The following is a 26,726-nucleotide window of genomic DNA, read 5'->3' on the forward strand; positions in this document are numbered from 1 at the left end:
CCCATACCTTTTTTCTCCACTTATCAGACACTTGCCACTTGCTGGCTGCACTACCACTGTTTGTTGCTTTTATTATTTATTTATTTATTTATTTATTATTCCTTTGCTCAGCACTTTTCGCTTCCTCCCCCCCCATGCACTTTCCCCTTTCCCTCTCCCATGCATTTGCATGTTCTTAATGTCACTAGGCCTCTTAAGATCGTTGTTTTGTTCTCCCTTGTTCCGCTCCCTTGCCTCGTTGCGCTTTGAAACACTTGTGTACGAGCGCGATACAAATAAAATATCAATATCAATATCACTGAGTGTATTCCAAACTCAGTCTATTATTATTCCACATACATTTGAGGCACCTGATAGCAGAAGAATTGGCCTATACTGACAAGCTGCAAAAGATTCACAATCGATTCCTGGGTTCTTTTCTGGGATTTCCCTGTGTAACCTCAAAGAATAAGACGCACCTCTGGAGCGTCTTGCTGGATAAGGTATTGATGCAACTGCTTTTGCAGTATGTTGTGGGAAAACCCTGAAATAAAATCAATACAGGCCCTGATTCAGGATTTGGTGACAGTTGCCAGTGTTGTGGTATTTCTTGGGTACCCAGTCAATTCACCGAAAATAATTGAGTGGTACATTTCACCGAAAACAATAATACAGAAAAAAAACAGAAAATATAAAATAAATATATATATACATATAGGGTAGAGGTTTGAGGGGTTAAAATGGGTCGGCATGGGGTTGAGGTGGCGTTATAAGGATAGTAAAACAGGGGGCTTGGACCCCCTCAAATAAAAAAAAAATAAAAAAAATTGGTATATTCGTGTTTTAGTCGCAATGAAATGTACCACTCTGAATTTTCCGTCGAGGGGATCACATATAACAATTTCTTGGTTGAATTACATTCAACACAACCTTAAATCTATGGGCCTAGAGGACTGGTATCAGGAGCCCGATCTAATGAGGGGGGTACCAAAGAACATATTAAAAGGTTCTATCTGGATAGATGTGATCTATTGCAGGGGGGCACAATAAGCCCACCATAAAAGCGCACCTCCTCTGGGCACTATGAGACCATCCTGCTGATATTCTGCCAGAGTAGCAAAGACCTGCCAAGGGGTTCCCTTGAGGAAATTTAGGCAAGAAAGTAAAATTCCTATTAAAACACAGCAAGGTACTTGGGGTGCAAGCAATGCTAGGGGAAGACGTGACGTCATGCCATTTTGGATGGAAAGCACATCCTTGTTGCACTTCTTGGTATTCTGCAACTTGTACAGAGACAAGACATAAGATGTAGAACTTTAGTGCAATTGTGGAAAACGAATGACATCTCTAAGTATAGGCTCTCTTTCTCTCTCTCTCTCTCTCTCTCTCTCTCTCTCTCTCTCTCTCTCTCTCTCTTTCTGTCTATCTCCCTCTCTCTCTTTCTCTCTCTCTCTCTCTTTCTCTCTGTCTTTTACCCTCTGATTCTCACTCTCTCCATCTCTCCCCCTTTCTAGATTCTCAAGCCAGCACACAAACACTTGCAGTTGACATTTTCACATTTTGCTGACATTTCATTTCCAAGCACAGTGGTTTTGGGGCATTGTGAATAAGACGACCCAATGACCATAATCTCAGTCCTCCCACAGAATTAACGCTTCACAGCTGCACCTCAAGGCTCTGACCAGCTTGACATACTTTCATCAGATGGTCATATGACCTAACACTAACCACAGATTGCATGCGAGTCAAGTGAAGCACCACAGCTCGTTAGATTGTTGCCCCCAAATTAACCCACTTCTGTTACCGATTTTACATGTCAAGTCTTGTCGTGGGAAACTTTCATGAAGGGAGGGTTCTTGGATCTGAGTGTCAGTTGCACGATTTTGCACGATGCACGGGCAATTTAGTGCCAATATCTGCTCAGGCATAAAACTGAGAAACGTGGTTCATGCACTCATCACTTATCAGAGCAGGTGTTGTTTCTGCACTGAACACACAATTCCATGCCGTATTTGCACTGCTAACTCGTTGACAATGGCACTGCATAATTGCCAGCCACCTGGGCAAAATTGCCCATCAACCGGGGTAAAATGCCCGTCCCTGCTGCACTGTATGTGACCCGAGACGGTTTGGGCCTATTTGACCTAAAACATTTGATCAAATTTATTTGACCTTTCTTCGGTATTAAAATGCAGGGGGGAGACCCCACGCAAACCCTCCACCACGTCCCCTCAACCTAATCTATACCCTTACCCAACCCATATATATATTTAATTAAATTTGACTGAAAAAATTAATAAAAATTTGATTAAATGTTTTAGGTCAAATGTTTTTAGGTCAATTATGTTAATTCTATCCGGGACTCTTTTTATGGTTTGGGTGGTGCGTGAATCATTAATGTGCTTATATGTTTGGAGAGAACAGTACTTCACACAACGTATAGCTATCTGCATCGGTCATTATTTACTGCTATTTATCTCCATCTCTGCTCTTCGTTATACATGGGTCAATCAGTCGGTATTAACCTATTTGACCTAAAACAATTGACCTAATTACCAATTTGGAAGAATTTTGCATGGGTGATTTGGCCTTCGGGGCAATTTGGTTGCATATATTGCAAAACACCAAACCTGGAGAGCGGGGGTTGCAGAGGTGTCCCCCGCTCCCCATGTTTGATATTTGGGAATTTTGGTGGTGCAGGGGTGTCTCCCACTTATTTAAAATAGGAGGCGGTGAACAAAAGTTTGGTCAATCATACCCAAACCAATCAATCTCTATTTGTATCTATCTGTATCTTTGGGTGTGGTCAATCATACCCAAACCAATCAATCTCTATTTGTATCTATCTGTATCTTTGGGTGTGGTCAATCATACCCAAACCAATCAATCTCTATGTGTATCTATCTGTGTCTTTGGGTGTGTATCGTTGTGCCTATCTGCATCTACATAACCCCTATCTATGTGGATCAGATGCCCCAGTGTCTGTATCCTTCCGTATATACAGTACTTGCCATCGACATCTGTAATATTGTCCTACACACAAGGGATTTGTGCCCGGATATGAGACCCTTTGTCTTGGCAAGTGATTTGTTTCACCCCTCCCCCCACCCTCCCTCCCTTCTGATCGCTGATAGGCCTAAAGAGAAACTAATGGAACATCGCCACACTCTCCACAGGGTGGAGCTAGATGGAAACGGCACAGCCAATGTGCATGGTTTTGTTTGAGCTGAGTGCCTCATGACCTGTAGGGATGTGTTAATGCTTATATTTTTATTTTTAATTTTTTTATTTTATTGGTTTAAATTCAAACCTTTAAAATATTACACACAAAGAAAAAACACAATCAACCCAAATTCAAACACAACCCTCCCATCCTCCCTTGTCACAATAGTCCAACCTGTTCCTCTTCAATCAGTCATCTTAGTCTTATTTAGGTCAATCGTTCTGCAACTGAACACACCTGTTTAGCCTTTCTTCAATTAAAGCCAAGAAAGATGTTAAATGCATAGCTAATTTCATGTCAGTGCCGTTCCACATTCTCATCCACCATTCTTCCGCACACACAGTAGGATGATCGTCATTCCAGCGGCCCAGATGAATTGATCTTTCAGTTCCGGGCAGAACAACACAAGGGGCCTCATTACGAGGTTGGCGGTAAGGCAAAAACGATGCCGGTATGGTAATACCGGCATCGTTATACCGCTCCGTTGAATTCTGACCCGCAAACCCGGTATTAGCGGCACCCTAAATAGCGGTGCCGCTAATACCAGCATAGGCGCGTACACGCGGCCCATTAGGGAGCAAATACCGGCATGCCGGTAATATGGGGAAATGCCAACCCACGCAGACATGCAAATACCGGCATCGCGAAGCCGGTAATCACGGGCTGCACAATGCCGGCCATACAGGCATCGCGGACCACCCGCAAACAGCAATAGGATACAAGGCAACTGCCACCGGTGCACACAATCCCCACAGGTGTAGTCAATGGAGGCTGGGCCAGTATAAAATGAGTGTGTGTATACACACACACACACACACACACACACACACACACACACACACACACACACACACACCCTTTATTTTAAACGCGCATGCGCGAACCTCGCTGAGGCTCGCGCATGCGTACAACAGTGTACGCCGTACACAACATCCCTCCTTTTCCCCCGAAAAACAAATAATGGACAACTCTCGAACCAACGTGGTTCTATTCAAAACTTTCACTGTTAGGGTGTCACTGTTCATGGTGCCGGGTCCATGATAAAGTCTTGGAACCTCTACGGGGGCCTTCGCCCTACTCGGCTCAGGTACCTGCGTGCCTCGCCATCGGGGATCTCGTGTGTCTCGGACCTCTCTGGCGGTCCGTCATTTTCCAGCGATGCTTCGGTATTTTGATCAGGGCCTTGACGGGGTGCTTCCTCACATGTCGTTGGCCCTATGCGCTTGAAGAATGAGACATTTCTCGTTACGGTGCCCCGGGCGTTGGCAGCGGTGATCATTGACCCTTTTACGTGCGTCACCCCCAGTGGTTGTGTCTCGTATGTCATCGACAGCTTTCCTTCGGGTCTCCTACTGCGGACCAGCACAGTGTCTCCCACTGCGATCTCTCTCTCAGGTAGTCTCCGCCGTGCTGTCTCATGCTCATTCTGATCCGCTCTCTCTGCTTCCACCTGGGTATTGTCGATCACTCCCGGGCGTCTCCCTTCGGCTTCAGGAATCAGTCCTCTTGGTATTCGCTTGAAAAGCGCCTTGGCGAGGGCAATTCCAGGGGATCGATGCGGAGTGGTGCGGTACTCACGGAGAAACTCAAATAGGTTATGCCGTAGGTCTTCCCCCCCGTTTACCGATATGCAAAACACTTTATTCAGCGTCCGCATGAAGCGCTCTACTTCACCATTTGCTCTCGGCCAGAGCGGCGTGACTTTTCGATGCTTTATTCCCCTTTCTTCACAATATCGAGCAAATTGCTGTCCTCGGAAGGGTGCACCATTGTCCGAGCATATCTCAAAGGGGAAACCGTGTGTGGCGAATATGTTGTCCATCGCCAGGGTGGTGTGGTCACTAGATGTGGATTCGACCAGCTCTACCTCTGGATATCGTGACCACTGGTCGGTAACCACTAGGATGTATAGTCCTCTGCCTGTGGAACCGAAATCCGTGTGTACCGTCACCCATGGTATATTGCTCCTTTCCATGGTCTGAATGGGCGGCCCTCTCTCCGCCGGACTTGTGGCTTGGCAGGGGATGCAGGTCCTCACAAACTCCGCCACTCTATGTTCCAGATCGGGAAACCAGACTTTAAGCCTGAGGCGCGCTTTCATCTTGGCCATCCCCTGATGTCCTTTGTGGGCCAGTTGAAGGACTTTCATCACCAATGACCTGGGGATCACGATCTGGTGTCCTCTCAGCAACAGCCCGTCTGTTGTTACAGATAACTCGTTTCGAGTCTTCCAGAGTATTTGTGGATCTCTTTGTACCTCCACGTTCCTTCGAGCATTGTTCAAAAGGATCTCCCGCCACTCTCCCATGGCCACTGCACTCTTCACTCTCAGAAATGCTTCGTCAGAGTTGGATTCGTCGGCAATTTCCTGTCTTGACAGAGCGAGGGGCAGTGCGGATTCGATGACCATGTGAATGACATCCACACAGTCCGCTACTTCCGCCAAGTCCCTGGAGCGTCCTGAGCCTGGGTGGCGGGAGAGATAGTCTGCTGGGTTATGTGTTCCTGGGCGATACAGTAACCTGACGCCGTACTCCATTAACGACAGCATCCACCTTTCTATTCGAGGTGGTGGCTTGGATGAGGTGCCTGACAAAATGGGTATTAGAGGCTTGTGGTCGGTTACTACTACAACGGGTTTACCCAGGATGTATATTCTGAAATGTTTGCACCCCCACAGAATGGCAAGGGCCTCTCGTTCAATCTGGGAGTATCTCCTTTCTGTGTCGGTGAGAGCCTTGCTGGCATATGCAATGGGTCGCATGGCCCCTTGTCCGTCTGCTTGCATGAGGACTGCCCCCAGCCCCACCGGGCTGGCATCAACCACAATTTCGGATTCACGGCCAGGGTTGAAATAGGCCATGGTTTCTTGTTCAAACAAGGCCTCCTTGATGGCCGTGAAGGTCCTTTGCTCCTTTTCCGTCCATGACCACGCTACCTCATTTCTTGTGAGCGCTCTTAGGGGTCTGACAAAGAAGCCAAGTCTCTAATAAAACGTCCACAATAATTAACCATCCCCAGGAAACTTCGTATTTCTGCCGGTGATGTTGGCGGGGAGGCTTCCTTGATATCTTTCACCTTCTCAGGATCCGGGGAGATGCCACCGGCATGGAATATGAACCCAAAGAATTCCAATTTGTCCTTCAAGAACTCGCACTTTTCTTTGTGCAAAGTCAGCCCAACGCTGCGTAACCTTTCAAAAGTGCTCTCCAATCGCTTGAGGTGTTCAGCTTCAGACCTGGCAAAGACTAAGATGTCATCCGACATATTGATGACCCCTTTTAGTCTGGACAGGGCTCCTCTTATGGCATTTTGGAAAACCTCTGCCGCAGATGAGATCCCAAAGCTTAATCTTTTTTACTGGTATAACCCCTCATGAGTCGTAAATGTCGTAATGTATCTCGACTCGGGTGGAGCTCGAACTGCTGGTAACCTGATCTTAAATCCAGTTTAGAAAAAACTTTTGCTCCCTGGAGTTCCCCAACAATGTCATCTAGGGTGGGTGTGAGATGACGTTCTCTTTTGATCGCGACATTAGGTAACCTCATATCTACACAGATACGTACTGCCCCGGGCTGTTTGGGCTTTGGGGCCACCACAATTGGAGAGACCCAGGGAGTGGGCCCTTCTACCCTTTCGATAATGTCACGATCCACCAGTAGCTGTAGCTCTTCCTCCACTTGTGCCCTCAAGTGAAAAGGAATGCGGCGATGTTTGAGCGCAGTCGGTCTCACAGACCCATCAATGTGTGGCCGTATGGGTTCGGCTTTCAGTTTTCCAATGCCCTTGAAGAGTGTCTCAAATCGTTGTAACAGACAGTCAAGATCAGTGTGGTACACTGCAAAAAAAACACTGCCTCTGACGCCGCACAGCTTAGAAGGGAGTGCGGGCTTACGCTGGTGACAAAGAAGCTCGCTTTAATGGTATTTTGTCCATGGGTCACCGGGGCCACAAACACACCTTGGATGGGCAGGGGTGCATCTCCCCCAAATGCATATATTTGTGCTTTGGACGCTGACAGGTCTGGTGGGCCTGGGAGTGCATTGTAGTGCTTGGTTGCCAAGACACAGACCGACGCACCAGTGTCTATGAGGACAGGAGTGGGAATTTCACCAATGTTGACGGTACATGTGGGTTGTCGCCTTGTGCCAGGACCCTTCACAATGCTGGAAACGAAGAAAATGTCTTCCTCCTCCTCTTCCTCTTCAGCGATATTTAGGTCTTGCATGTCCTGATCAATAGACGATATGCTCTTACTCTGCGAGTACCACCTCTTCCAACTCTCTCCGGCCCTCTCGACGCTGCTACAGGTGCGGAGGCTCTGCATACTCTCGCATAGTGCCCTGGCGTGCCACACCGGCCTCAAACCCTCGACTTCACCGGGCATTCGCCACCGTGCGGGAGGTCATACCCACAGTAAGAGCACGATGAAGTGGTACCTGACGTTGAAGGGCCATCTGCTCTCTTTGGAGTCCATCTCGCTCTCCCAGGGGCGGATCGTCCTACCACGAATGCCTCATCTCCTTTCCTGGAATGTGTGGCAGCATCCATCCTTGCCCCTCCGGCCTCCGCCAGTTCATACGCTCTCCCCATGTCCAAAATCTGCTGGAGAGTCAGTCCAGGCTCTCTCAGAACCTGTCTTCTCAGTTTGCCTGAGCTGCACCCTTGCAGTAGCTGGTTGCGAACCATTTCCTTCTCGTTCGCCCATCTGCAGGAGCTCGCTAGGTGTCTCAGGCGGGCACAAATCTTGTCCAACGACTCATCATCCAGTTGTTTTTCGGCACCCATGACAAATCTGTCAAAATCGACATTTGCCATGGGAAGAAAATGGTCCCGGAGTGCTTGCTTGACTGCATCATACGTTACTACAGGGATGTTGAGAGAGTCATATATCTTGTGGACCTCCGTCCCTGCCAAGTATATCATAATGGCAATCTTCGCCTCATCATCACTTTCCCCCGAGGCTCTGAAAAACATTTCCAGTTTCTTGACCCACAAAAGCCACTTGGGGACCAGTTTGGATGGGGGCCCTGTGGTATCAAATTCAGGCATGGGGGCTAGAGTGCTGTGCGTTCTGCGTGGTATCGGGGCAACAGCACCCTCTTCATCTGTCTCCTCACCCATTACGGCAACCGGTACTCACAATTGCTGCCACCAAGTGATGAGGTGGTGTGGCTTCGACGTGTAATATGGCCAGAGAGTTCACAATTCCTCTTCTTTCTTCAATTAGTGCCACAGCCTTGCACCAGCTGGGCTGTGGAGAGTCCAAAAATTTGCAGGAAAAATTGCAGCTGGCAGATGGCGCACGAGCACCCTCACGGGCCGCAACCACTGCAAACTGCGTATGAGAATGAGAAAAAAAAAAACCAAGATGGCCGCCGGCCTTTCAAGCGAGTCCGTAATCACGGAGCAACGTTCCATCTCTCCGACGCTGTCGGAGCAGAGAACGACTCCGATCCCACTTCGTCGCCAGTGTTGTGTGCTGGTGTGGGTGGGAAAAGCGGCCTGGGGCCCCTCGCACGCACTATCATACATGCTCTGGCATTCATGCAGGAACACACGCCGGAGACGTGTTGATGCTCCGGTCCCCCGGCGCGAACTGCCGTGGGCACCGCTTTTATTTTAAACGCGCATGCGCGAACCTCGCTGAGGCTCGCGCATGCGTACAACAGTGTACACCGTACACAACAATATCCCTACCACGGACTGCCCGGGAGATAGCTGAAACCAAAGTAGGCTTCCATGCACTGGCAGGCATGCCCAATTGTGTTGGTGCCCTCGACTGCACCCATGTGGAATTGGTAGTCCCCATGCCATAGAGGCGGTGTACCGCAATCGCAAGCTATACCACTCCATCAATGTGCAAATTGTATGTGACTCCAGCAAGATCATCACCCATTGCTGCGCCCGATTTTCTGGATCAACACATGATGCCATGGTACTGCGTAACTCCACGCTACCCCATCACATGGAGCGACATGCTGGACAACGTGCCTGGCTGCTTGGTGAGTTGCACAACTGTCCCATGGCTGTGCTGTGGGCTACTGATGTGTGGGGATGCAGAAGGGGGGGCATACTGCGCCTTGGTGGGAAAGGGGGGGGAATAGTGCACCTGGGTGGGAAAGGGGGGGCATACTGCACCTGGGTGGCAATAGCCAGTGATTGGAGAATGCATGCAGAGCTAAACACTCCTCACCTGAACCAGCCAAACGGAACATGACACATCACAGGGCCACATATCACAAATAATGCATATGGATGACAACAAGTAAGAGGCACAACAAGGCCACCATGGTGATGGCAAGCAATGCATGACTGAACAGGATGGCAACTGTGGCAATGTGGCTAGTGTGACCATGCATAGTGAAGAATATACACCATGAATTGAAGGCTAAACATTGTCGCACTACCACAGCACATCTGCCTCTGCATGCATGATTACACCCTGCATCATCTATTTAACCCCATCCAGTGTACCACACCTCATTAAAGTATACATTGCCTCTAGGTGACTATTTTGTATACGTACAGGGACATGTGCATGCCCACACTAAATAGCTGCCGCCATGACTGTGCTCCCTGAAGGTGGCAGTTCAGAGTGACACACACCTATCTGTATCTGCTTGCAGGTGATGGAGGATATCCCTTGAGGCCGTGGCTACTTACCCCTGGGCGGAACACACAGAACAGCCATGAAGAGGAGTACAATCATGTGCACACCCGTACCCGTGTTGTGATTGAGCAGCCCTTTGGCCTGTTGAAGGCGCGGTTCCGCTGCCTAAGCAGGTGTGGTGGGGCACTCCCATATAGGCCTGAGAAGGTGGCAAAGATCACCATGGCCTGTGTCATGCTGCACAACATGTGCGTCCGGAGGAATGTACCACTGCCACCTGACATTGACATGCATGGGCCGGGTGAGGATGAAGGGGATGGAGACGGAGGCGAAGGAGCCCCCCTGCCAGTACGTGATGCACGGGATGGCCATGCTGTATGCCAAGCAAAATCCACAAATACTTCTGAAATGCAGGGACCATGAAAGTCATGTGCCAGTGACACACTGGCTGCATATGGACATGCACACGTGTTTTGTTTGAAGTTCTCCACTGTACACCATCACACATTAAATGTACATGCACAAAATGAAGTATGTCCAGCCATGGATTTTCTTGCAAACAACGGGTGTATTTTTCAGACACGTAATAATGTAAACATTCCCCTCACAACCCCCAGTGAACTCCCTCACCCACCCTACAAACCCCAAAAATACCCCAGTGAACTCCCTCACCCACCCTACAAACCCCAAATGTCCCCCAAACACTGTTCCCTTGACCAATGTCCATTTGTCCAACGGCATTGTCTGCCCACTCTACTTCTTCGTTTTTTTGGGATCTGGGGGTGCCATGTCCAAGCGCCGTGCACTCCTCTGGGTCATCTGCACGGGGCTTGAGTGGGCTGAGGTCGAAGGGGTTGTGGCAGTGGACGTGTCAGTGGGTGGTCCCATGCCTGCTCCAAGGTGTGGGCGCTGAATTTGAGGCAGGTTGGACATCAGGGCTTGCCTAAGTGCCCCCAGACACTCCCTCATGGCAGTTGTGGACACCTCAGCGGCTGCAGTGTTTGCAGCGATGGCTGTAGCGATGGCCCTCATGGAGTCATGACCATCGGCAATTTGTTGCCGCAGTAGGTCTAGCATCGATTCCTGTCGTGCCTCAACCCTCGACAGGCGAGCCTCAAAGGAGTCGTTGGCAGCGGGAGTGCTGGTGGCCGGGGTGGTGGTAGCCAGGGTGGTGGCAGCCAGGGTGGTGGTAGCCAGGGTGGTGGCAGCCAGGGTGGTGGATGGCACTTGCGAGGGGCCCACGTCCAGGGCACTGTCCTCCTCGAAGAGGCATATGTCAGACTCTCCGAGGTCTGATTCGTGGAGGCAGGGATCGTCGCTGCTCTTGGCCTCTGTAGAGGGGGAAGGATGGTAATGGGGCTTGGGGTGGGTGTGGTGGACACGACTGTGTCACCCTCGTTCTCCACATCAGCATCTGCAACGTCCACAGTGGTTGGCGGAGCGGGAACGGAAACGCCTCCCACTGTTGTGGGTGGCTGCTGCTGGACTCTGGCTGCAGGTGTTTCCTGCTGGGTTTCTGCCCGGCGTGGCACACTGCCTGTTGGTCTGGACAGTTTCTTGGGCTGGGGGGTGGCGGTGGCCCTGATCCCTTGCCATGATGTAGATGCACTTCACCCCTGTCCTGCCTGCCATCTTCCTCATCGGTGCCTGGGGGATGCAGGTCTTCAGTGATGGTGTCACATGGCAGCGATGATCTATAGCGCTGTGATATGTTCATACATTCATGCATCCAATTATTACAGGGGTTGGCATTTGGTGTTCTGAGGGGGCATGTGGGCAATCAATGCATGGCTGGTGGCATAGCATTGGTATGGTGTCTGTGTGGTGAGTTACATGGGCACGGTCGAGTCATGTTGCACGTGTGTTGGGATTGGGATTGGCACTCAGCATGCATTTGTGTGTGGCAGGGTGTGGCACACATTCTTGACTGGATATGTTGATGTGGGCCTGGGACATGCATTGCCTTGCCTAGTCTCACTTCCACGTCACTTGTGCCACATCATGGTTCACCCTACAGGGATGTGATGGGTCACTCACCTTCTTCTGGGGATGATGCGGCGCCCATCTCCAGCTCTCCGATTCCCTCTATGGACTCGGGATCTATGAATGTACTGGCTGTCTCCTCCCATGGCATCAGCTTTGCTGGTGAGTGTGGCCCCCCGCCTGTCGCCATGGCGGCCCTCCTGTTGTCTGCCAGGATGTTCCTCACCCTGAGGCGGAGGTCGTCCCACCGCTTGCGACAGTCGCGCACAGTCCTTGGGGTGGTTCCCACTGCCGACACCCTCTGGGCGACCTCCTGCCGGACTTCCTTCTTTTTCATCTGGGCCGCATGCTTCATGTCGGTAGACCTGATGATTTCTGCATGCTGGCCCAGGGTGTCTGCGAGCATATTAAGCTCAGCGTCAGAACAACGCTGTTTGCGCTTCCGGGGGGTCATCTTCCTGGTTGCCTTGGACATCCTGAGTATTTTCTGCCACAGCACAACACAAATGGACTGGTGGTTGGGGAGGATGGCAATGCATTGTGTTTTTAAAGATGGCCGCCGGCCCATTTCCCGTTCCTGCGCGATGACGTAATTTCCGGGTCCGTTTTTTGCGAACACGGTATTACCATGGTGGTATTACCGTGCCAGTATTTAGGGGTTTGTATGAGGTGGTACCGCTATGGGCGGGTCCCGCGATGCCGGTATAGGGGGGTTGGAGGGCCTTTAGCGGCATGGCGGTATTGCCATTACTGGCATGGGGGAACGCGCGTACTCGCGCACTCGTAATCACCCGCTATTAGCGGTTCATACGAGCACGGACCCGCTGATTCCGGCATGCCGGTAATTAACCCGCTTTTACCGGGCTTCTCGTAATGAGGCCCATGGTGTTTTAGTGATTCAACCTCTTAATCACAGAAATGGCAAGAAAGATTCAAACCTATGTTATAAGTCCAATGGCTGGACTTCTCTTTGGTATCCAAAGCATTTAAGCGGAACAGCATAAAGAGTCGTCGGGCTTTTGGATTTGGAAATAGGTGCAGATATTTTTGTAGCACGTTAAAGCCTCTTGCTTCTGCAGGGGAGTTTGTCATAGCTCTAGCTGCAAGCCGCTCACTACACGTGGCCTCCCAATCGGCACGCCAAATCTTCACTTTTGCTGCCGTGGTATTTGAATGAAGGGTTTCCATGCTGATGTTATATGCAAATAGTAGGTCTTCAAAACGTTTTACCCATAAAGAAACAATGTCTATTCCACCGGAAGACGCATTGTGAAGTATTCGGAATTGCAAGATTCTTTCCTCAGCTCTGGATTTCCAAAATAATGCCAGTTGATTCCAGCTAATCCAAGCCTGCAAAGAGATTAACGCAAGCTCATACCTTATGCAGGCTGTCGAAATTCCAATTGGTAGACTTAAGGCTTTAGACCAGAACGTGTGCCCTAACGATGACCAATGGTTGAACGAGCAGCCGAAAGCATTCTCTGCTCCATATGTTGGCGCCACTTTCTGTTCATAAATGTTTCTCAGGGGACGCATAGAGAATCTTCCGAACTTTCTGTGTAATAGTAGGCCCTGACATGCTAACTGACCACATTTCCTCTTTGATTCCAGTGTCCATGGGACATCACAAATGCTGGAATTCAGCAAATGCCTAAATGCTTTACACTTTTTGAAATACGTAATTGGTCTTGGCCTAACCTCCACACAAACTTTGACTTCTTTGCCATCTGTTTAGCTCTTAAGTTATCGAACACCAATATTTCGCTCTTTACTGCGTTGATTTTTAGATTATTCGTGTTCACATACTTTTGGTCTGCCTCCAGTTTACGTTGTAAACCGAACAGGGTTAAATCCAAGATAACCAAGTCGTCTGCATACAGCATCCAACTTATCTTAGGAGCTTTGGTGGAAAGGCCCGGACTGAATTTATTGCATCGCCAATGTCTGAAATAAAAAGACTAAAAATTGCAGCTGCCAACCGACAGCCCTGTTTGAACCCCTTATGCGTCTTGATCTGTGCAGACAGGGAACCTGATCGATCTAATCGGATTGCGATGAACGTGTCTGTATGGAGTTCTTTGATAGCCTCTAATAAACCAGCTGGGCAACCCCACAACCCCAGCTTTTGCCAGAGTAATTCTCGATCGGTCATATCGAAAGCACAAGAAAAATCTACAAAGGCAAGATAGACTTTAGTATTTGCCCGCAGGGCCTCCATTTTCTGTAAATTCAAGACAAGCAGGTTCAGAGAACATCCAACATATTTTACAAAACCTGCCTGTCTTTCGTCAACTCTGTTGGCTGATTGGGCCCAATCAATCAGTTTTTTTTGAAGCAAAGAAACATAAATCTTGCCTAAGACATCCAGCAGTGCCACAGTAAGATAGTTTTTAGGTGACATTCTGTTGCCTTTTTTGAAAATTGGCACAATTATCACCGTTTTTCATGAGGTTGGGGACAGTCAGTGCAGATTAATTCTCACAAATAAGTCGAAGCACAAATCAGCCCAGAGTTCCGGGAGCTGTTTGATCATAAAATTCGACAGCCCATCTGGACCGGGAGCCCTGGAGTTTTTAGCTTTCAAGAGAACCTCTCGAATATCTTCTCTCGAGAATTGTAGATCCCACGATGTTATTTCATGTAATAGTGTAGGCTTCGAAGCAGGGTTTTTCTCATATAAAGTCGTAAAGTGTTTCACCCATTCACCCATTCGAGCTCTGATATCAAACACTCTTGTAAGGCTTCATGCGGCGTTTCCATGCGATTGATGATTCGCCAAAACTCCCCACTGTTCTTATTTGCTAGGGTCTTCAGCATGGCCTCTGCATCTTGTTGATATAGCAGAAATGTGTGTCTTTTTAGCCAGTTCTTGTAAGATTGTTTGGTCGTTCTTGTTTTTTGACGATATTTCACTCATTGGCCCTTGCTTATTTCTTCGAATTTCGGCACCCTTGTGTACCCTCGGAGGAGGATAGTAAAGTATCAGAATGAGAACGTGTTTTACTGCACTGAATACTGAATACTGTATACTGCACACGGTTGACTATACTGGGCAGGTCGACAACTCTTATTTCGGAGGGTAAACAACTGATGTGTGCTTGTTCCCATCTTTCTACCTCTTAAATATCACTCATCCCAATACAAGTGAATGGGCCCAACCATTGTTCAAGTACCCCTCTAAAAATCTGAAATGTATTTTGCATGCTTCTGAACAATACCATTCTTCTAAACTGGTTTTCAGCTGTACAGAGTAACAGCTGAGGTAGAATCCTGTCCATGATGTGGGGATTAATTATGTTGTCTCGGGAGGATAGCTCAGGGGCAACGTGCTCGCCTTGGAAGCAAGACAACACAGAGCAACACAGGTTTGATTCCACGGTCTGCGCTTTGAAACCTCTGGGCATTAAGTGCGTTATAAATAACCTATCATATCATACTGTATGGCGTCTGTGTGAGATCACTGAGTCCTTGATTAAGAAAGATCACGAGTGAGACATGACCCGGCTCAAATCCCGGCTTTCCTCTTATCACAGGATCAAAGGAGTGACCTACCAGGCTCGACAAGCTCTCCCTTGGAAATGACAGACCGCATGCAGGATACTTTTTCAGTAGTCCTGCGTAGAGGATAGTGGGGATGTGTGGTGTTGATGTCAAGTGCTTTTACAGTACACATACCATACTGTCCTTGCCACATGGATCTTTCTCATTCCAACCTAGAGGCGCTCATTGAATCCTGGTGTTTGACTTGCATTCTGGGGCATGGAATCCAGTTACAATGATAACATTCAGACTAGAAATAGTTGTAGCCTGGGTGTTGGGGATGTTAAAAGAGGGGGTAAAAAAGGCACCCTTACATTTTTTGCAGTGTTTCTATGCATTGGTTGGTGTAGACATTACAGCAATGGTCTCCTTAGATTACGTTCTGGGCTGTTTACTGTAAACCATGAAGGAAACAAGGAGAAGTGGAAACTCCATGCAAAATAGTGGATCAAGACAGGTGAAGGCTTTGAAGACATGATGCTCCCAGGTGAGACTTTGAGACACTTGATCAGTTCATAGAAGGGCATTTCAGAAGAGTAAGCATCTACCTAGTAGGCCACAGCCACAACACCCAGCGAAGGCCTGTGTCTGGTGGAGCATTCTCAAGAATGGCCCAGGTTCCATAGTCATCTTTGAGGGCATAATGGACACCACCGTCTTCAAGGAGAACACGGTCTGTGGGGTGCTGGCCCCCCATTTGTATAGGTATTATCCCCAGGACACCCGAGAACTGAGGATAATAAAGGTCAATGACTCTAACCATATATTGACTGCTATATTAATTGAGAGCCAGGGTCTTATTTGGGTTGGGACTCCACCTGAGTCGCTGAACTTAAATCCAATTAAATGGGGCGGGCACATCTCAAGGGATATCCAAGCAGATCTGCAAACCCATTAACAAGGCAGAGCTAAATAATGGCTTCTAATAGTTTTGGTCTTGCGTACTTGCACAAGACATTGCATGCAGGACAACCACATTACAAAGGTCCTTCCAGCGGTCATCAAAATTAATGGGGCAGCGATTACTATATAATCATTGTATTTGGTGCGCATTTTAATGCTTACTCTTTACATTTGATTTTGACTTTTTTTGCCTGCAATTCTAAAGAAATATAAGACATCTGTGATCCTGTATCATACTTAATTTGGAACCGTTTAGATGGGATGGTACAGAGTGGCATGGTCTGACATTTTTCAACACAAAGAAAAAGGTTAACTATAAAGGGTACATGATTTGAGTTCAGGGCCGTCATTTAGGGGTCACCAGGGGTCGTAACTTAAAGATTTATTTCAGGCACACTTCATGGGGTGAGTCACTGAATTAGTCTGTTCTTAAACACCTCAACTCAGCCTTTCATCCTTCTGAGGTCAATAAATGAGTACCTACACAGGTCGGGTGATATTGGGTGTAAATGTATTCTATATAAAGTGCTTAAGCGTAAGTGCTATATAATAACACATCATTATCATTCGGCCTTGGACGTCTGCTTGCATGCACAGTAATTTGGTGATATGGGCCTATACACACTGATATTAACGATAAATATAGTGATCCAGTCTTGTATGAAATGTACATCACATTACAGTGATATCGTAACCATATTTTACCATGGTAACCATAATAAGTCTGTGAAAAAAGATACAAGAAGAGACAGGCTCAGTTGAAAGATGCTCACTGTTTCTTGGGAGGCAGAGATGACGTTTTGGGCAACAGAGTTAATTGAAAATGTATTTTGCTGGAGGACAGGGGGAGCTCATCGCCAATAAAATGAGGACCTAGCAACAGGTAGGAGATGAAAGGTAAGTGAGTTTAAAGCCAGCACCCAGCCTCTCCCTTCACTGTCTCAGTCCAAGTGACTTAGAGCACAGTCAGGAGGAATCTAAACCCCTCACATTCCACAGTTTACATCATAAGTTACTGAACATTATAAGCAGCGGGATAAAGTCCAAGACAACAGCCAGTAGGACACAATACTAATGAATGCAGACGCTGAGGCGTGCATTCTGCACCCACCTCGTGTAAACTGGGTGTAGTGAAAGAATAGTAAATGGCCTTTGGGTGTATGATGACAGCACTTCCCACTGGTGTACACCTTGCATGTGTGCATGTCGCAGATAAGCAGAGGAAAGAAGGAATGAAGTTAGAGTTAGGACTTGGGAATATTGGGAAGCGGCCGCAACATCTGAAGATACTAAAAGGACTTGGTGAATTACTAAGAGAGGAGAGTACGTGGGTAATAGCTCAGGGGCAACGCGCTCGCCTTGGAAACAACATGGCGCGTTGCAGCACAGGTTCGAGCTACAGGTCCGCGCTTAGAAAATTCTGTATATGAAGCACGTTACAAGTAACAAGTAACCATTTATAATATAAGTTTAGAAACAAGTGTATACCAGGGGATGCAGGTGCCCCATTTCTCAGGGGCATATTTGGGAGAGTAGTGGGTATACAATACAGGGACAGGGGAGTATCCAGAATTGCAAGAATGGGGGTGGAGGGGGGTACACAAAAATATCCTGCTACCCTAGGGTGACCAGATTTCCAAAACGAAAAACCGGGATGACAACAACATAAAAGAGGGACTACCCCATTGCAGCCCAACAATTACCACCCCTCTCCCAACACGCCCCGCCCCCACAACCACCACCCAATCATATTTCCAGCATTCCTTCTTTTTATAAACTGTATATGATTTCATTTGTGCAGTTTTGTCTGTGAATCTTGGCATATTAATTCAAAACAAGCGACTGCTATAATTGATATTACATGGCTTGCTGAACAATCATGTCCAAGCCAGTCTCTGTAGCACAGTCCGTAAGTGTTGTGGCTTGTACCTGAAAGGTTGGGGGTTTGAGCCAATCCTCCAGCTCCAACATTCTGAACATGTTGTGAAAAATAATTGCGATTTTTAGTTGCTCAACCATGCAAACCCCGGACGGGGTTCCCCAGACTGTCCCGGGAAAACGGGGACGTCTAGTCACCCTATGCTACCCCCCCCCACAAATGCAATGTGCATGATCCCATACACTCTCATTTGCTCCAACCACAATTGACTTTGTTGGTAAGATTAGTGGCAGATGGCATTTTAACACATAAAAAAAAGAAAACTGTAAAATACAGATGCAGGGAACTCATCTATTAGAGGTCTGTCCAGGCTCTGTAGGGCAAAATAGATACAAACCTATTTCCTATGGACTGCACCAACAGAAGGGACTTCATACAAGAGGACATTGCAAGGAACATCATCAGTCTTTGATACTTAGAGGCACCATGGAAGTGACTTTAGAATAAGTTTCCATTAGCAAGCCAGTGGGCAAAATGCCTAAATTGCACTATTATTATACATGGAGCAACTCTATAGTCATTAGGCTTTATAACTATAAGCTATGAGGTGAATCACTTACAGAACTGCAGATAAGACATGGTGTGATTAAATGATTTGCCCAGGATCACCCACTTTGGTTAAATGGTGGAACCGGGTTGTCGACAATTTAAGAAACTGAACAAATATTCTCAGGTTTAGTTGATATAGATCTTTGTTAAGGTTTGCTTTGCATTTCATCTGCTTAAATAATGCTTTATTTATAGCAATGCCTAGGAAGCAAATCACATTACATAAAAAACGAGCCCTTCATAATTAACTATACAGTACTATACATCCTCATAGAAATATGTGGAGCAATAAGAGTATGGCTTTCTTTAGTTGTATTCTCCCCATCCTGCATGCAAAGTCACAATAGCATCATGCAGATTAATGTGAGCCTAACAAATCCCCCCTGGGTTTTAAAGCCATGCTCATTATTTCATAAAGCATGCAGCATTATTCACCCTTCTCACTTTTGATCACCCCATTCACATTTCATAAGGGACAAAAGTCCCTTCTAATAGTCCCCCCTCCCTCCCATCAATGTCTAAAGGCACCCATTGTAATGCTCCGTGCCAGCACAATGAGGGTGCTGAGCAGGAACAACATGCTCTGTACCCTCATTGCCCTGCAAGCGGGACACCTTCCCCGTTTCACACCCTATTCAGGTGCCGAACGAGAGAGGTGTCCCACTTCCAAATGTCCCATTGTGCTCTAAATGATTCAGTGGAGGGTGCAAGCTGGCCCGCTTCCCCCCACCAAATCCCCCGCTCGGCACGCCACTTTGTTGGGAGGATACATGAGGGGATATAAGGAGTATCCTGCTATTCAACTCAATGAAGTTGAACCGGCTATTTTGTTGCAGAAAACCAACAAAACTCCAGGCCCTGATATGATCCCTGTGGACATGTAATGCTATCACATCTCTGTTTTTATGTTCCGTATATGTATTTGTATTTTTTATTTGTATGCAGGGTAGAAGGAGTTCCCAGGTCTTGGCAGTCAGCAACAATAAGCGGATATTTGTGATTTTACCAAGGTAAAAAATACAGAAAAAATACCAAACTTTGATATTTATTTAAATTTGGGGGATCTCTCAAACCCTCCCGTTTTCCTACCCTTTTAACCGCATCCCCACCCATTTTAACCTCTTAACCCACTACCATATATATATTTATTTAACATATTCAGCATTTATTACTTAGGTAAAACATACCAATCTGAATTTGTTTCACTAAAAGACTGGATACCCAATAATTCCTCTCTTTAAATCATAAGATTACTAGGGTTCGAATGAAGTTAAAGCTTTTAAAAAAAATAGACATATTGATTCGTTTTAGCATAGACTTTTTTGCACTTTTGGTAGATATTGATTCAAACCTCTAAGGACCGCCCCTTACAGAAAATCCACACTCACAAAAATGGTAATGGGTCTCTCTCAATGAAAACCCACTCCCTCAAAAAATGAAAAAAAAGTCTTTCATAGAAAAGCTGTTCTTTGACAAAGTATTATTGCTCTCGTTCACTGAAAAGATTCCCTCTAAAAACTTTTCATGGCATCCCCTCACATAAATGTTCCTCTTACAAAGATTGTAATGGCTCTTTCTCTCCTTTCTTTTACACTTTGCAAGCCAGTCCAGCACCAAACTTTGAAGCATATATTTAATTAGTTTGTTTGGAATACAAGAATATTGCTGGAACAAGAAAATCTGCTACCTGTTAAGCAAATTAATAAAAGATTGTAACTGAAAGAATGTTATGTTTGTACCGAAACTACAAAAAAAAATCCTGTTTTCTGGAAAGAAAGAAAATGTAATAAAGAAATAAAATTGAAATCTCGATCCAATCCCAAAACAATGGTTTGAAATGGTGCTTGCATTTCTGTCAAAATAAATGGTGAAGGGAAAAAAAGGAAGATTAATTAAATGCAAAAATAAAATGTTTTTGTACAAAACAGTTACATAGCGCATAGCTTGAAGTAGCAGATTAAATGAAAGTCTACTTAATTTTAAAAATCAAAAGCAGAAATATTTCCTTTTATGAACAATGTACTGGAATTAACTTTGATATGTCAGCAAAAAGTCTTAGTAGCTTGCTGACTGAGAAGTGGTTCGATGAAATAGTTCCCGATGTATTTATTTCTTAAAAAGTAAACCAAAAAAAACAGTTGTTCTTCAAATAAAAGGTTTACATTACAAAAATAAAGTGCAGTTTTAAAGCTAGAGGTGTGATAACTGTCATTACAAGGTTAAGCTGGCCTACATTCAATGTAGTCTAGCCATGTAATAACTCTTGTATCTACTTTCCTACTGTGCATCAAGGGTAAAGCAAACATGATAAGTGTCATAACATGCCTAAATTGGACTACATTTCTGCATCCCAGATTACACATCTTGGTGATTGCAATTTAGATGCCCAACACAAGGACATTAACTGGCATAAGGAAATCTTAAGTTTCTTTCTTTAGTTGCTTTTTAGACAAAGACATAGTTGAGAGATATCCCTGAAGATGGACAATCTATCCGTAATGCATTAAAGGGTGTCTGTAATTTATGAATATTTACACACATAAATGGTGTATTACATTGATTGCGGAGTTGTCCTTACCAGTATCTAATTGTAGTACCATTTAAGCAGATTTTTTGCATGGGCTCACCCAGTTTCTGAAAATATTTCTGCCTCAATCATGTAATGATATGGCCATGCTCTCCTAGTGCAAGAGGTCTCTGGAATGAACCAAATATTTTGTACAAACTATACACAAATACCATATAGTGGTGTCCACCTTTTCATTTATTTTCATTTCTCTATAATCAATGTAGGCCAGTGTAGCCACATAGCAGCACTTCAAATAATACTTATGGTTGCTTTGACGTTGATGCACGGTACTGTGCATCAAGAGTAAAGCAAAAAAAGAATGTCATGCCTACAGCAGGCCCCACCCCTAAATTTACTGAGCTGCTAGGGGTGGTCGCTGACACACCCACAAGCACACTTTAAAACACATTCACCCGCGCATTCACACATCACTCAAACAACTCCTGGCATGCATGCATTCATAAAATCAAACATGCCAATATACACGCACATATACGCACATACATAGACACATACACATACACATTACATTAAAATACACACATACCTAAACTCCTCACGCCCTGTGCCATCTTGGAGAACCAGATGGACCTCCACTGTAGACACACCGACTGACAGAATAGAAGCCCTCCCCTGTCAGTCAGCATGCTCACGATGTGGGTCTTTGCAATGTGAACATGCTGACTGACAGGAGAAAACATTTTGTTTGTGGCAAAGACCACTGTGGCTGGTTCATTAGTACAAAGCATGCGATCCCAGGCCTGCATTAAGAGAAGCACACAGCGGTTGTTAATTCTTTAGTTCAACTGATTAGAGCTCACAGGTTCTGCCAGTGAATAATGAATACATGACCATTTAATAATTCAAAATCAATTATGAAATGTGATTTTACAGCAGTTTTAAATTGCCTGCAGACCATTTGCCTTGTGGAGAGGGTTAAAGTGTTCCCAATATGCAACATTTATGCTGCAGTATGTCTGTGGTTCAAGGCTCTGATGGTGTCATGGTGGGTAGCTTTTCTGATGAGATCCAGGATGAGGTGACCAGGGCAGAATAATAAAGTTCCTCTGGTCGTCTTAAATGTTTCAATCACATAATTTTGTGCTGTGGGAATTGGGGGTGTATTGTGACATCACAACTCTGTAATTGAGGGTGGTGTGGGAAGGTTCATGGACCCAAAGATTGATCGCAATGTATATGTTTCTATACTGGTCCAGAATGTGGAGTCCAATCATTTGTGTGGGGAGATTGTTTCATGTCACAAGATCGCAAATGCTAATTATTTTGCTTTTTTATAAAAGTCTTTATTTTGGGGTGGGTTTTTGACCATGCCTTCTCAAGCAGTTCTCTTCCACTATCTGTTTGAATTTGTTGTCCCAGTCGCGTCTCGGGCCCTGAATAAGACTGTTACTTCTTGCACCGGTGTACACTCCTTTTTGACTACTTTTGTAATTTTTGGGTGAGTTCTACTTGGCGACCCCCGACGCGCTAGCATGCTCAGGTGCTATGCTCAGTGGCCTGCTGAGACTTTTGCCCATGAAGGGTAGTGTCCATCGAGGCAGGGCAAGGCATTTACCATGCATGCATCCGGCATTGGTCAGGGCAGGGTCCAGAATCCTTGCTCGCCTCTACTAGATTCCCCACCTCCCCGAACCCCAAACAGCCACAACTCATCAGACTTCAGAGTGATGTTGCAACCCTGCAGATTTTTCTTTTTACTATGAAACAAGGAGCAAAAAAGGTAGAAGGTGGAGTGTGGATTCCTCCAGAAAAAGGTGGCACCTCTGCCTAATAACAGGAGGGGGTCTGTGACCATAAAACGTTTCCCTCCCCCTGTCTTATGCTAAACCAGCTCGGAAATGTAAACAGGGGATGTAAAATGCAAAATAAAGCTTGCATCTCCCTGAAAATTAAGCAAAACGACATCTGTGTGGCTAGGATCAGCCATTTTGTAAATTCCAGGGCTACTGTGTCAGCTGCTGTAGGGTTGAAAATTCATGCTCCAAAAACTCACTTGAAAATATATTCATGAGATGCATGGAGACACTGAGATGAAAGAATGGTCGCAAAGCAAAGAGAGTAATCAGGGATTGGACTTAAACACAAACAATCAGGGTGATAGCAGTAAAGAACACTGTGCCTTACAAATGACTCCTAGGACCTAGGACGTGGATTTGAACATGTTTTTAAGGGGCCGGAAATCTGTGCGACTCATGAGTCTCGATAGTGAATTTGTCATGAATGCATGAGGACTTGTGCACTGGTCTACCTTCCAGGAGACTGACATTTTTGACCAGATGAAGGAGGTTTAGGCTGAAGTGTGTCAAAACGTGGTCCATCTCATCAGACTCACACTCAGAAGATACTCGTTTAAAGCCTACCACCTTAAGAGAGACGGAATTGCTTTAATTGGAGATGTGCACTACACAAAGGCCTCTCTCCCCACAATAGCATGCACCCATTCTCCTTAGAAGCATGTTCTTTGCATTTGGCCGGATAGAGTAAAATCTGTCAGCAACAATCTCTTTCAGCTCCCTTTTGATATTGTCTTGCCTTGCCTGTGTGAGTGATTCATGGATACAAGCACTGTGATAGAGAGATAAGGGTGTCATTCTGATCACATCTGCGGTACAAAGCATCACTTGCCTGCTGAAGGTCTGAAGGTCAGCTGAGATATAATTTGTTGTCCTTAGTATTAAGGATACATCTCTCTACCCCCTGATGTTTAAGTCGCTGACGTTTCTGATTTTGATTTAGCACTTAGAAATGTATGTCTTAAAGATGGTGCAAGCCAAGGGGCCCAATCCTGCAATTTACAGACAACATCAACCACCAAACAGTGGATATGTTACAAATATTCAGGGCAAATTAAGTTTCCATTGGGTCTTTTGGTGCTGCTGTAGGGGGTTAATGAGGATTCCGACAAGCTGTTAAGGATTCAAACTAAACTCCTGTTTTTGCTTTTAACATTTAACATCATCAGATGCATCTGTAGCTGGGGATACAGTTCTCGATGGATAATGTGTCGATGCAACCGCTTCTATGTTGGACTATGTTATGGGGAAAACCTGACACAAGATAAATCCAGGCCCCAATTCAGGATTTGGTGACAGTTCTCGGTGTCATCGTATTCCTTGGTTGAAATATAGTCAACACAGCCTTTAATCTATGGGACGACAGAACTGGTATAAAGAGCCTGAATTAAGGAGTGAAGGTACCATAGAAGACATTACAATGCTTTATCTGTCTCAGGAGGATAGCTCAGTGGCAACATGCTCGCCTTGTAAGCAAGACAACACAGAGCAACACAGGTTCGATCCCTGGGTCTGTGCTTAGAAATCTCTGGGTATTAACCGTGTTATAAATAAACTATCATGTTTGGATAGTTTGGATTTATTGTGGGAGAGGGGAAAAGGAAAGAAAACCCACTATAAAAGGGCACCCATTGACAGTTTCTGCTGCTACCAAATGGTCAGGGTAGTGAGGACCGGTCACAGGGTTATTCTTACAATATGTAGATTAGGTTTCTTATACTTTTGTAGAGTGAAGGAAGGGTCATTATCACAGGATATGACCGGCTCGCCTCGAGCTGTAAGTTGCGGAAGGGTCATTATCCCAAGCGATCGATAGCACATCGTGGCAGTCGCAATACATGCTTTGGAGTTTTGGTGGTGAAGTAAACAATGTTACTTCAAGAGTGAGTAAAGTAAATAGTCAAACTGACTCAGTAAATTAAATCTGGTTTTATTTTGCGTATTTAAATAACTTGGTTGTCTTTAAAAGTGTCGGGGGGAAATTCTCCCGGGGTCGGCTGGGCCGTCCGCGGACCTCCGGGCAGGGAGGCCCCAACTCCTCCCGTATATCCCAAAAAGAGATAGAGTATGAGACACACGCAAGAAGCAAGGTGATTCTGCTGTTTATTAAACAAAACGGCAGGGATGGGTCAAGGATCGTACGCGTGTCCGTCCTGACACTCTCTCAACATCGTGGGGCTCGCTACTTGCGTCACCTGAGAAAGTTAGCAAAAAAACCTATCGCCACTCTGGATTGGTTCCCCGAGTGGTAGGGTTAGTATAGCATACGTATAGAGAACGTTGTTAGTGGTTAAGGGTCAGTCAGGTGGTATACTTGGGTTGTCCCTTCAGTTTGATACATACAAATTGTTACATGAAGACCCCTGAGGATTGGTCAATGTTAATGGCGTCAGTGATAAGGGCCCCATGTTCTGATTGGTCCACCCGCGAGCCTCCCAGTCTGGGACCATCGCTGTTCCCAGCTCGCGGTGCACCTGTCATTTGCAACAATGTTTCACTATGGATATGTGCAGACAATGTGAGGATTTATTCATAAGCAGGAAGGCCGACTACTCCCACCACCGCAGATGTCCATTGAGTCGCTTAATTGTATCTGCCTGTGTCTTGAGACGGGAGACTGGGCTTGGCACCCTATCAGGTTCGGCTTGGTCACGTGAGGTGGGACCGTGGTTGAGGCAGAATTCTGCACAATTAATATTGCATTTCTCACTATGTGCCTGGCTTATCTTGCAGGTGTGACCTTGGCGTCGGCTTGCGGTATGAGAGTTTGCAACGTTGTGCCCTTGACTGTCTGCTTTCGCTGGGCTCATTCTGCAGGGTCAGCAACCAAACTCTTGCTCATTCAATGTTCATGGAAGCTTTTGCTTGCGGCCTACTTGGGCCTGGTGCATAGGTGGAACCGTGTGATACAGAGCGCTTTAGGTTATGGTATCATATCGCTCTATCCCCAGTATTGTGTCTTCGTTATATTTCTCATTATGGTACATGGGTTTAGGAGAAGCGTGAGCAAGCCTTTTTAGATGAGTTCATTATGCGTCTTGCGTTTCTGCATTTGAAAAGCCTATGTGGAAAATAATAAAGATGCACGTCCGTGGGTGTGTCCGTCGCCTACGTCATAGCACTGAGTATGTTCTTCGTGTGGTTTGGTGTGGGAGTGTCCGGTGTGTATGTTTGCACGGGTGTGCTGACCGTTGGCTAGGTCGTCATGGCATCTCTAACGATGTGTTGATTTGGTGCTGGATGGTTCAGTCGAGTCCATCCATGCCGCAGGTGTCGGCAGGTGCAGGGCAGGCTGGTGGGCAGGCGGGTGGGCATGCGAGTGGGCACATCCGTATGTTCTTGTACCAGGGTATTTGGTCATCTGGTAGATGGGCAAACTCCTCTCGTGGCGGGTGTCTGGGCCGTGATCCTCTAGGCCAGGGTTGAGAGGGGATTGGTGGGAGCCTTTTGTTCACTTTTCCCACTTCAAAAGTTAAGCATTTTAACTGCAACTTGGTTGAGCTGGAACAGGTTTGACATAGCTTGCACGCGGTGTCATGTAAAGTCAGTGCTAAAAGAAATAAGATTGCGAGATAGAGTCTAGCAAAAAACTAGTATCTGTTTCTGATCAATTT

Source organism: Ambystoma mexicanum, chromosome 12, assembly GCF_040938575.1.
Source record: "Ambystoma mexicanum isolate Mex_15411 chromosome 12, UKY_AmexF1_1, whole genome shotgun sequence".
Lineage (NCBI taxonomy): Eukaryota > Metazoa > Chordata > Amphibia > Caudata > Ambystomatidae > Ambystoma > Ambystoma mexicanum.